This window comes from Stegodyphus dumicola, chromosome 5 (genome assembly GCF_044657685.1).
Source record: "Stegodyphus dumicola isolate Sdum_Otavi_A_Nest chromosome 5, ASM4465768v1".
NCBI classification, from domain to species: Eukaryota; Metazoa; Arthropoda; class Arachnida; order Araneae; family Eresidae; genus Stegodyphus; species Stegodyphus dumicola.
This window is the reverse complement of record NC_140772.1, coordinates 44,993,657-45,003,331: the sequence shown is the minus strand read 5'-3', so window position 1 is coordinate 45,003,331 and position 9,675 is coordinate 44,993,657. Positions and strand designations below refer to the sequence as shown.

The following is a 9,675-nucleotide window of genomic DNA, read 5'->3' as shown; positions in this document are numbered from 1 at the left end:
TAAATAATAAAAAATAATAATAATAAAATTTATAATAAAAAATTTTTTTATGAAAAATAAATAATAATAATTAAATTTTTAAACGTGTTTTTTGTTTTAATTACTCTTATGTTTATATTACTCTTGTATTTGACAGGAACTAGTGGGAAGGAGAAGATTAATAGCTGTATAGTTAACTTAATTTTAAGATTTAGCAGTTTATTTTTAACGGATGGTTTAACAACATTTTTATATTCCAGGTTATGTACAGTTAAATTATGTGCTGTTGTGTATAAAAACTATTCCTGAATATTGTGATATCATCTGCTATAACTGCTGTTTATCAAAAGAATTTTATACACCTTTTTATATTTCCCATAAAAAATTTCGTTTTATTCTGATGGTTCGCCACAGTGATATTTCTATACTTCCGCAATAAATAAATTTAACTTTTCTTGGCGGGGGGGGGGAAATACTGATTAATCTTTAACTCAATCCAATTAATCCAGCCGCAATTAATCGAAAGTTAGCTGTGTTTAAAAAGTCTTCACGCACCAATGATAATGGTGGTCTGAAAAATTAAATACTATCAAACTATAAAAAACTTTGCATATGAATGAATTCGACTCATTAATGTGTTTGCACAATTACTGTGTGTAATTTTTTTAAATTATTATTATTATTATTATTATTCAGTACGTTCAATAAAATGGAAAAGGAGTTTTACTGTATTGTACTGTTTGTGTCCAGCAATCTGGCATTTTAAAGTCTCAGACAGGCAAATTATTGGAATTTTATTGCATATGCTTTTGCTAAATTTCTTTGTGAATCCATGGAAGACATTGTGCATATATATCTCATGCCCTTTTTATGTGTGTAAAATGCGTGTATAAATTATCTTAAAATACATTTTAGCAAAATTCTGACATTTCTGAATTCAACAAAAAACGCATCTCCGCATAAATGAAAACAACGAGGCACCGGCGAGATTCGAACTCGCGATCTCCTGTTTACTAGACAGGCGCTTTAACCAACTAAGCCACGGCGCCCACAGTAAGACGTGCTTTGAATGAACAACACTACAATCATAACCACGACATTTAATTTACAATGACGTAATTATAAGTCATAAAATTGTGGATGTTCTGTAAATGTGCTAATGTAGTTGAGTTGATAGAACCTCTATAGGAGAATTCTAGAAACCAGACCCCTCCAGTCGATATAGCTGCTCTCAACAGAAAGTTTATAAAACTTGTTACTTCTTATTTTTAAAACAAAAGTTATTTTAATTACTTAAATCATGATACTATGCTACTAATCACGAGGTTGAGAGTTGAAAATAAAATTATTTCACAGCTAAATTTGCACATCTGCATTTTCACATATTCACTTTATGGCATATTCAATATATCGGCATTTTTAATTCTTTCATCTAATTAGAAATAGTGTTGTTAAATAACACTGCAGTAAAATTAATTATATTCAGAAGCATTTCCATGCAAATGTAATTTTTGAGTAATAAATATGGAGAGGGAAGTGACTTAGGAAATATTAATAATGAAGTTTAAATGAATAAGGGTAGTAATCATCTTTTTTTCTCTTCTTCTATTAATTTTCGTTAACTTTCATTAATTCATGGTATGAATTGGTTGCTAACAATATTTCAGGAATATAATCTGTGTCTCTTCATGCGTATATCAATTTAAGTTAAATAATCGCTTTCTAATCTTGTAGTAAATGCACAAGCAAAACCTCTTTCTCTTTTATCTTATCTTACAGCTTAAACATTTGAAATCTGATGATAACAGGGAAAGTCCTACTAGATGCGAAAACAATTCTTAAGTATATATATGCCTCCCAACCGGGATAGTGGTTTACTGACTGACTGACTGATTAATCAGTCAGTCAGCCAGTCAGATAAATTAGTCAGTCAGTCAGTCAGATAGTGGTTAGCGAAGTTGACTGCCGTACCGAAGGCCAGGGCTCGAATATCGGAGAAGGCATGGCTATTTTTGAATCTGCAGTGTCTGTGCGGCATGGGGGTACTCTAAATATGCGACGAGCCAAATGTCCTCTCGAGAAGCCGGTGGTAGGGAAAAGAGGGGCAGGAGACCCTCAGACCGGTTCCCCTGGGATACTATCCTTCAAAATTGAGGGTAGAACTGAGCAAAGTTATTCTGTCACCTGTATGCTGCTCAAGGTTCTTGCCAACGACAAGTGCAATCTTGCACGCTTTGCCAAGATGAATGCCATGGGCTTGTTCTGATGTTACTGTCAGACAAATGAGATAAGCCAGAACTATATATATATATATATATATATAATAACATATAATCGCATATAATAACAATTAGTGCAACGTTGGACTCAATGTGGCACCTAAACTTACCTAAACTTAAAAATGTTTTCATAGTTTTTAAGAATTACTAATTAATCAAACAACTTTCTGCGATATTTTCAATAATACTTTCTTCGTTGAACAGCCAGTTTTTTTTAAATTTAATTTTATTTTATATTTTGAATCCTCCATTGCATTTAAGCATCTTAATAACTTCTTTCTGTGATTAAAATGCTTCATCGAGTTAATATCTGTTCCTGATATAACTAGAAATTCCTTCATGTATCAGCTCTTCCCTTAGCCATTGCGTGCTTAGATTAAACTCGGACAAACAAATGAACTATTCTTGGTACCAAGCCAATTGTGCAAATTTAAATCTCTTTGTACAGATCTTGAAGCTAAAAAAAAACTCATGATTTCCATGTAAGGCATTTTAATGCGATGCACGAGGATGAAATTATACTATATGTAGTTACAAATAGTTTTTATGATTTGAAAAGATACATCTGACGACACCCTCAACATTATATAGTACATTGGTGCCTTTTAGCTTCAAGGTGATACACAATATGCACATGCAATATATCAATTACGTCAATCTGTTATATGCGTTCAAAAAGTAAGAATATACGTAATAATATTATTTAGCGATATATAAGAGATACTCTTAATTAATCATTAAAAAACAGTACAGTTGAAGGTGTTACAAAGTCGCTGATGGTCACTACAATGTTTAAGTACGACGGTCGCTGAAGTCTGTTCGAAATCTGACTTCTTTTTCATTTTGTAAATATGTGTACGAATCATGGAGGTAGGAAGTACGAAGGAGTCGCCCTAAACAAGTTTCTCCGTACCCTGCTCTGAAGCACCGGCGATCCCTACGTGGTGACCAAAACATTGGGTCATTTACCATTGAGTTCATTGGGATTTGACGCGTTCGGGTGTAAATATTTTGTAATTACGTCGCAAATATACATATAAATGTATATATTTTCTTTTTCTACAACACTTCCGAGTCCTAAGTATGTGAAAACAACATATTTTTAAACAACATTTCATTCTGAACGGAATTAAATGCTATACTTTTCACAGGACAGTTTTCTCAGAATGGTTTAATTTGAATGAAATATTTTCACAAGTTTTCGTTAATTACATTAGAAAAAAAAATTAAGGTAATTCGATTTTATTCGGTTACGGTACAAAAATTAAGATCAAAATTTATTGTATTATTAATATTAAAATTATGCATTATTTCTTTTCTATGTATAGAGCTTCTTCCTAAAATACTTTCTTAAATATGACATGATTTTTTGGCTTCTTCTAAATCGAAAAATGTAAGTCAATTTATAATTAATGCTCTATTCGGTTCATTTTAAATTAGAGAATTACTAGGAATTAGCGAAATACTTTTAATAAGTATTTCGCTAATTCCTAATAATTAAATAGGTATTAAATAGTATTTGACTTTCTCTGAACATTTCTGAAAGGGAATAAAATAAGTTTTTTTTTTTTTAAGTATTATTTAAAACTTGTAACTGAGTTATTATAAAATGTAAAGGGAATAATTTTTTTAATTATACTTATCAGATTTTTTTTTTTTTTTTTTTTTTTTTTTTTTACCCTTCATTTCAACAATACATATTCCAAAATTCTTTATTACGTTCTTAAGTGCGCATCTCATAGCATATGCTTTACGATACCTTTTAACAGATTGCTTCCAATACGAACAATTCTTGCTTAAATAGTTTTATAACGTATTTGTCAACAGGATTTCAATTTATGTTTACAATTTAATATTAAGGCTATTATATATTTAGATAACATTTATAATCATTATAAATTAGATACATTTAATCATTAGATTTCTTCACAGTACTTTCACAGTTGTTTATAAGTGAATAAATTCTTCATTTCAAATACATTTATAAATAATTTAATGAATATTTAAGTATTTTGTCAAAGGCAGATACGTGCTTTTTGCAAGCACATGCATAAATACCCATACATATTCCCTATTTATCATTTCCGGCATGTGCAAATCTTTAATTTCTGTGCATTCACTATATTTTTCGTGTAAAGTAATTTACACTAATTTAGCATACACCCGAAAGTTTTACATAAAAAATATATATGAATGTAATTTGAATGAAAATTATAAGTATTATTTTTAATACCCACTCAAAGGTCAGTTTTTCTTCAAAATTCCTCCACGATGGCATCTCTCTCTTTAGGCAGATAGCCCTTGCATGCGTTACTCTATTTAATAAAATCTTAATCTGACCTAAGTGCCTAATTACAAATATTTTAACATACATAATTTTATATTTACATTTAGCCATCAAGTTTCAAACTTTTCAAATCTTCTAGAAAATAAATTTTGGCAGATCTCTTTTAGCAATTTTCTTAAAATCTATATTTTTGTAGTGCAACAGCTTAGAATTTTATAAAACAAATTCATAATCAAAATCGCTGTTGTTAGTTATCGAAAAATAACCAAGCTGTGATTTTTGCGTAAATGTCAGTAAACTATACAAATTGCTATTATCCATCACACTATGAATGTTTCTTTCATGCGAGAGTGTCCCTTTTTCGATGTCTATGGAACTGTCGTGTGTCGAAATACTATAAGAATCTTGTCAAGCGAGCTTCTGAATGTAAACAAAGAACACCCCGTCTGGTGACCCAAGCTTCAAAGCAGTGCTTCACTTCTAGCGCGGAATGGCCCCTCCTCCCTTTCCTACCTCCATGGTACGAATGTATTGGCAATATCTGTGGGACAACAGATTATCATTAAAAACAACAGATTTTCAAATACTTAAAAGATTTATAGAAAATATAATTAAAATAATTTTCATGTATTAATAGCAGTGACTAAGCACATTCAAAATATTTGTTATTACAGTATTGTCTTCAATTTGTATGAAAAACATATACAGGTCACATCAGGACGATTTCTGTTCGCTAACTGAATAGCTGAAAATAAAAGTGGAAGCGTTTCTGTGCACCAACTGGAAAAATCGCAGAATATGTGACACTTTATCAATAAGCCTATGGTTAGTGACATGATTTTTGTTAAGTACCATTCCTGCTCTGACTGTTTTTTAAGTGTTTATCGTTTATTAGTCCAAAGGGATTTGAATCCCGAAGGACTATTAGTTTCGTTTTGGCATTTTGCGTCGGACTCATAAATGTCGGTTCACTTTTCAAACTGTTGCCACAAAATGTTAGAGTCCTGCATTATATTTGAAGAAATTAAATAATGAAAAATCTGCATAAATGTATGTATATTTCTCGTATTGTGATAAAACAACGGTACATAGAGTCATCGAATTTTGAATAACGTAATCCTCCAACGAATATGAGCATGTGGAAGACCAAATTTGAAATTTGAAATTTGTTTTATGATCTATTTCCTATTTTTTAAAACTTTGACGAATTTTTGATTAACAAACTCAAGGATTTCAAAGCGAGCAATGGCAACGTTGTGCAGAAAAAACATTTTTATCTCCAGCGCGTGAGTCTCTGTATCGGAAATTCTAAAGATATGCTCGTTTTAAAACTATTTTGCGATAATGCTGTTGCACCGGATCTTATGGTTTAAGTGCGAGGAACATGCTATTTAATAAAGAAAGGTAACACACAAAATGTTAAAAAACGCCCCTTTGGACGTAATTTAAAATCTGAAACATTTCAGATTTTGTTTTTTTTTTAATTAGTTTTATCCGCGTTCGTTTTAGAACATCTACGTAAAGTGAATTTCACTCTAATATTGAACCATCTGAACATACGCAATCAATGACCACTAGCGGTATCGGCAATTTCGTGTTACTGCAAATTCGAATATGCTGATACAGAGATGCATTAAAAGTAAGACTGAAAGCTGCAGAAGGTGGGTAACAATGCAAAATGAAGCACTTACTTTTAGAATATATCTGTAAGGCTGACAAGCCGAAACAGAAGCTAAATTTCAGTTGTCGAATGTTATGTAAACGAGCCAACGAGAAGAAGAGAGCTGGATACCAAAATTTTTAAATGATGATATAAATGGACTATTTTAAAGGTTATGACTTTTTAATCAATATACTTTTGTTTCAAAAGTCTACTCTAAAGACAAGAATTTGGAGGAAAATTCAGGGTTCTATGCTGAAACAAGATAACGCTAATGACTTAATTTGTTCTCATGTATTTTACGAGCTTTCTTTTGTTCGATAGCAAAGATACTCACAGAGATTCCGTCTTTAGCACTGAAAGCGGAAGACATGTTTTCGAAATTAGTAGTATTTTTGAACAGATGGAACAGTCAAAACCAGTTATAAACAGTGTTATTTCCTCAGCCGCAAATTTGGTAAGCTCAGTGGACGAACGTAAAGTGGTGACCGTAGCATAAACTTTTATGGGCCATAGAATGAAGGGGATTAGTGATCAAATCTTTTAAGTGTAGATGATTTTTTCTAATTTCGAAGGGAGACGGGAAGAAAAAGAAAATAACTAAACATAATGATATGTTTATTTACAACCTCAGATCATTACTTAATACAGTATTAGAGAGATTAATATATATAATAGTACATACATTAATATAAATAATACAATATTATATGGATTTATATAAAGTATTTTATTTGAAATACTTAAATCTTTGGAATATCAAATGAAAGTAGCAAATAACATTGTGGTTATCGAAACACGTACACAAAATTTTACGATCATGAACCTTTCAAACGTGTTATATTTTGGGCGTATTTGATTCCTTAAGGGGTTTATCAGTCATTGCACGGTATGCACAAACATAATACAGTAAGACCCCGCTTAACGCGGGGGATACGTTCCATCAAAGTAGAGCGTAATGCGAAACAGCGCTAAACGAGGCTATCTTTACATGTAAATATTGGGGTTAGGGGAAGATGGCTAGGAAATTGGTTAGGTATTAAATTTAAAAAGTATGTTTTTTTAATAAAAATAAAACCAAACATTTATTTCTTAAAGCCCAAATTAATACCACATTATTATTTCTTCCAAAAATAAAAACAAAATATAAATAACAAAACGAATATTCTTAAAAAAAAAAAAAATAAAATAAAAAAAAAAAATAAAATTCTAAGTCAGTCATATTTAGTTAGCCTTCCGCGTTTTCAGTGTTCTGCCTTTTTGTAACAAAAGCATCTAATGTTGTTTGCCTTTTTCTTTTGCGTTGTTCTCTTAAAAGTTCTTCATAAACGGATAGAGCATCTCTAACACCACGCCTTACTTTTGAGCTCCTGTCAAAATTTGGATCATTTTCAATGAACTGATTCATTATTTCAGTTATGGTAGACAAACTCCTTTTTACAAACGCCATCGAAAGTTCTTTTTGCTCTTCTTCTGAATCACTGCTGTCAACATTTTTGTTTTCTTCTTGCTCAGTTAATTCCTTGAGCTCATCATTAGAAAGACTAGCCGCTGCTTCTTGAATTATTTCTTCGACATCTTCCACATTTACCCCTTCAAAATATGTCTGTACAATACCGCACCAAACAAGAAATACAAGTATACTCTTTCGGATATGTATTTGAAACCTATCGCTGCATAATATTTCGGGGAATCCCCGTATGCTGCGAGCGATTTCGTGGAATGCCCGAAATCGCTCGCAGTCCCCGAATATCCCCGAAATAATCCCCGAAATAAAAGAGCGCTAAACCGAAACAGCGCTAAACGAAACAGCGTTAAGCTGTTACATTTCTTACTGTATAAACATTTCGCTGAAATCCGTATCTGTGCAGTCCAGTAGTTTAAAATTTTATAAAACAAATAAATAATTAAAGTCAATTTTTCAAATTATCGGAAGATAATCAAGACGATGTGGTTTGTACGGAAGCGCTACGAAATTAAACAAGCTGCTGTTTCTCATCCAATAATGAATATTTCGTAGTAAGGAAATGGCCTTGTTTTTCGATTTGGGCAGAAGTGTTGGATGCGAAAGTGCTATTAAAGCAAAAGAAGGCACGACATTAACAAACACCTTAAATTCGTCCTTTTGTCTAGAAATTTGTTTCCTCTGAGTTTATTTCCTCTGAATGTTTTGCAGTTCTTAAAGTTATTATTATTGTATTTATTCGAAAAGTGTCCTAAATGCAAAATATTTTGTTATAATTTATTCTGCTTCACAAATTATTTTCTTAAGATTGTTCTTTTATCTAGGGATTTATGATATCTAAATGTATAGAGAGTCTGATTGCCAAAATTAACACCTATTCGTAACTTAGCGCAGTTACAGAATAATTTACCTCTACAGAAAGTAACTTCTACAGAACTTCTAAAGAAATATTTTCTTCTATAGTAGTTACTTCTATAGAAGGGAAATATTTTGTTTCTGTGGACTTTGGAAGCACCTACACTGGTGTGCAAAAATTAAGGACGAAGTCGAAAAATTAGCATATCAGCTGAACGAAGAGGCAGAGCGGACAGAAAGACCAATCAGGAGATTAAGTAAGGTGATGTACGGTAGCACATGCGCAGATATGCAGGTAGACGTAATGGGGGAGTGTCTGAGTAGTATAAAGCATGTTGTCTGTGTAAGATCAGTATTTCTGGCAAAGAGATTGCACGCCGTATAGCAGTTAAAATCACACCGAGTTGCTGCCTCAGCGACAAATGGCGAATAATCAATCTATTAGACGACATCTGGATGCTTTTACCCGAGGTCGAATTATTGGGAAGTTGGAGGAAGGCCGCAGTGTGACAAGTGTGGCTGCAGAGTTCGGAATTGCTCACAGCATCGTTTCACGACTTTGGAGACAATTTCAAACTACAGGAATAGCTATCCGGGGGTTTAGTAGTGGTCGTTCACGAGGAACCACACCCGCAGATGACCGGTATATTGCCTTACAGGCCAGAAGAAACAGGCGGCAGACAGCGGGAGAAATCGCTAGACACACGACACAGGCGACTTGACGACCGATATCGCGTTTTACCGTGGCCAGAAGACTGCACGGTGGTGGTCTGTTTGCACGACGCCCTGTACGGTGTGTACCTCTAACGCCTGCCCTAACGCGGAGAAGGCGTTCTCTGTGGTGCCGGGAACACCGGAATTGGAGAGACAATGAATGGGGACGAGTACTCTTTACAGATGAGAGCAGATTCAGTCTAAGTAGCGATTCTCATCGCATACTCATCTGGAGAGAGCGGGGAAGCCGCAATCATCCCTCGAACATCATCGAAAGGGACAGGTATGGAGGTGGCGGTGTTCTCGTTTGGGAAGGCATCATGCTTGGTAGTCGTACAGACCTTCACATCTTCGACGCAGGTTCAGTCAACGGGACCCGTTATTGTAACGAGATTCTTCTTCCATATGTGCGTCTTTTTAGAGGCGCTATGGGTCC

The 9,675-nt window shown here is 33.3% G+C and overlaps 1 non-coding gene across 1 annotated transcript; it reads right to left on the bottom strand.

Annotated features, from left to right (window-relative positions):
* Window positions 1–954: 954 nt before the first annotated feature.
* On the bottom strand, window positions 955–1,028 carry TRNAT-AGU (transfer RNA threonine (anticodon AGU)). Its single transcript has one exon. It is a non-coding gene; the product is annotated as a tRNA-Thr (tRNA).
* Window positions 1,029–9,675: the final 8,647 nt, after the last annotated feature.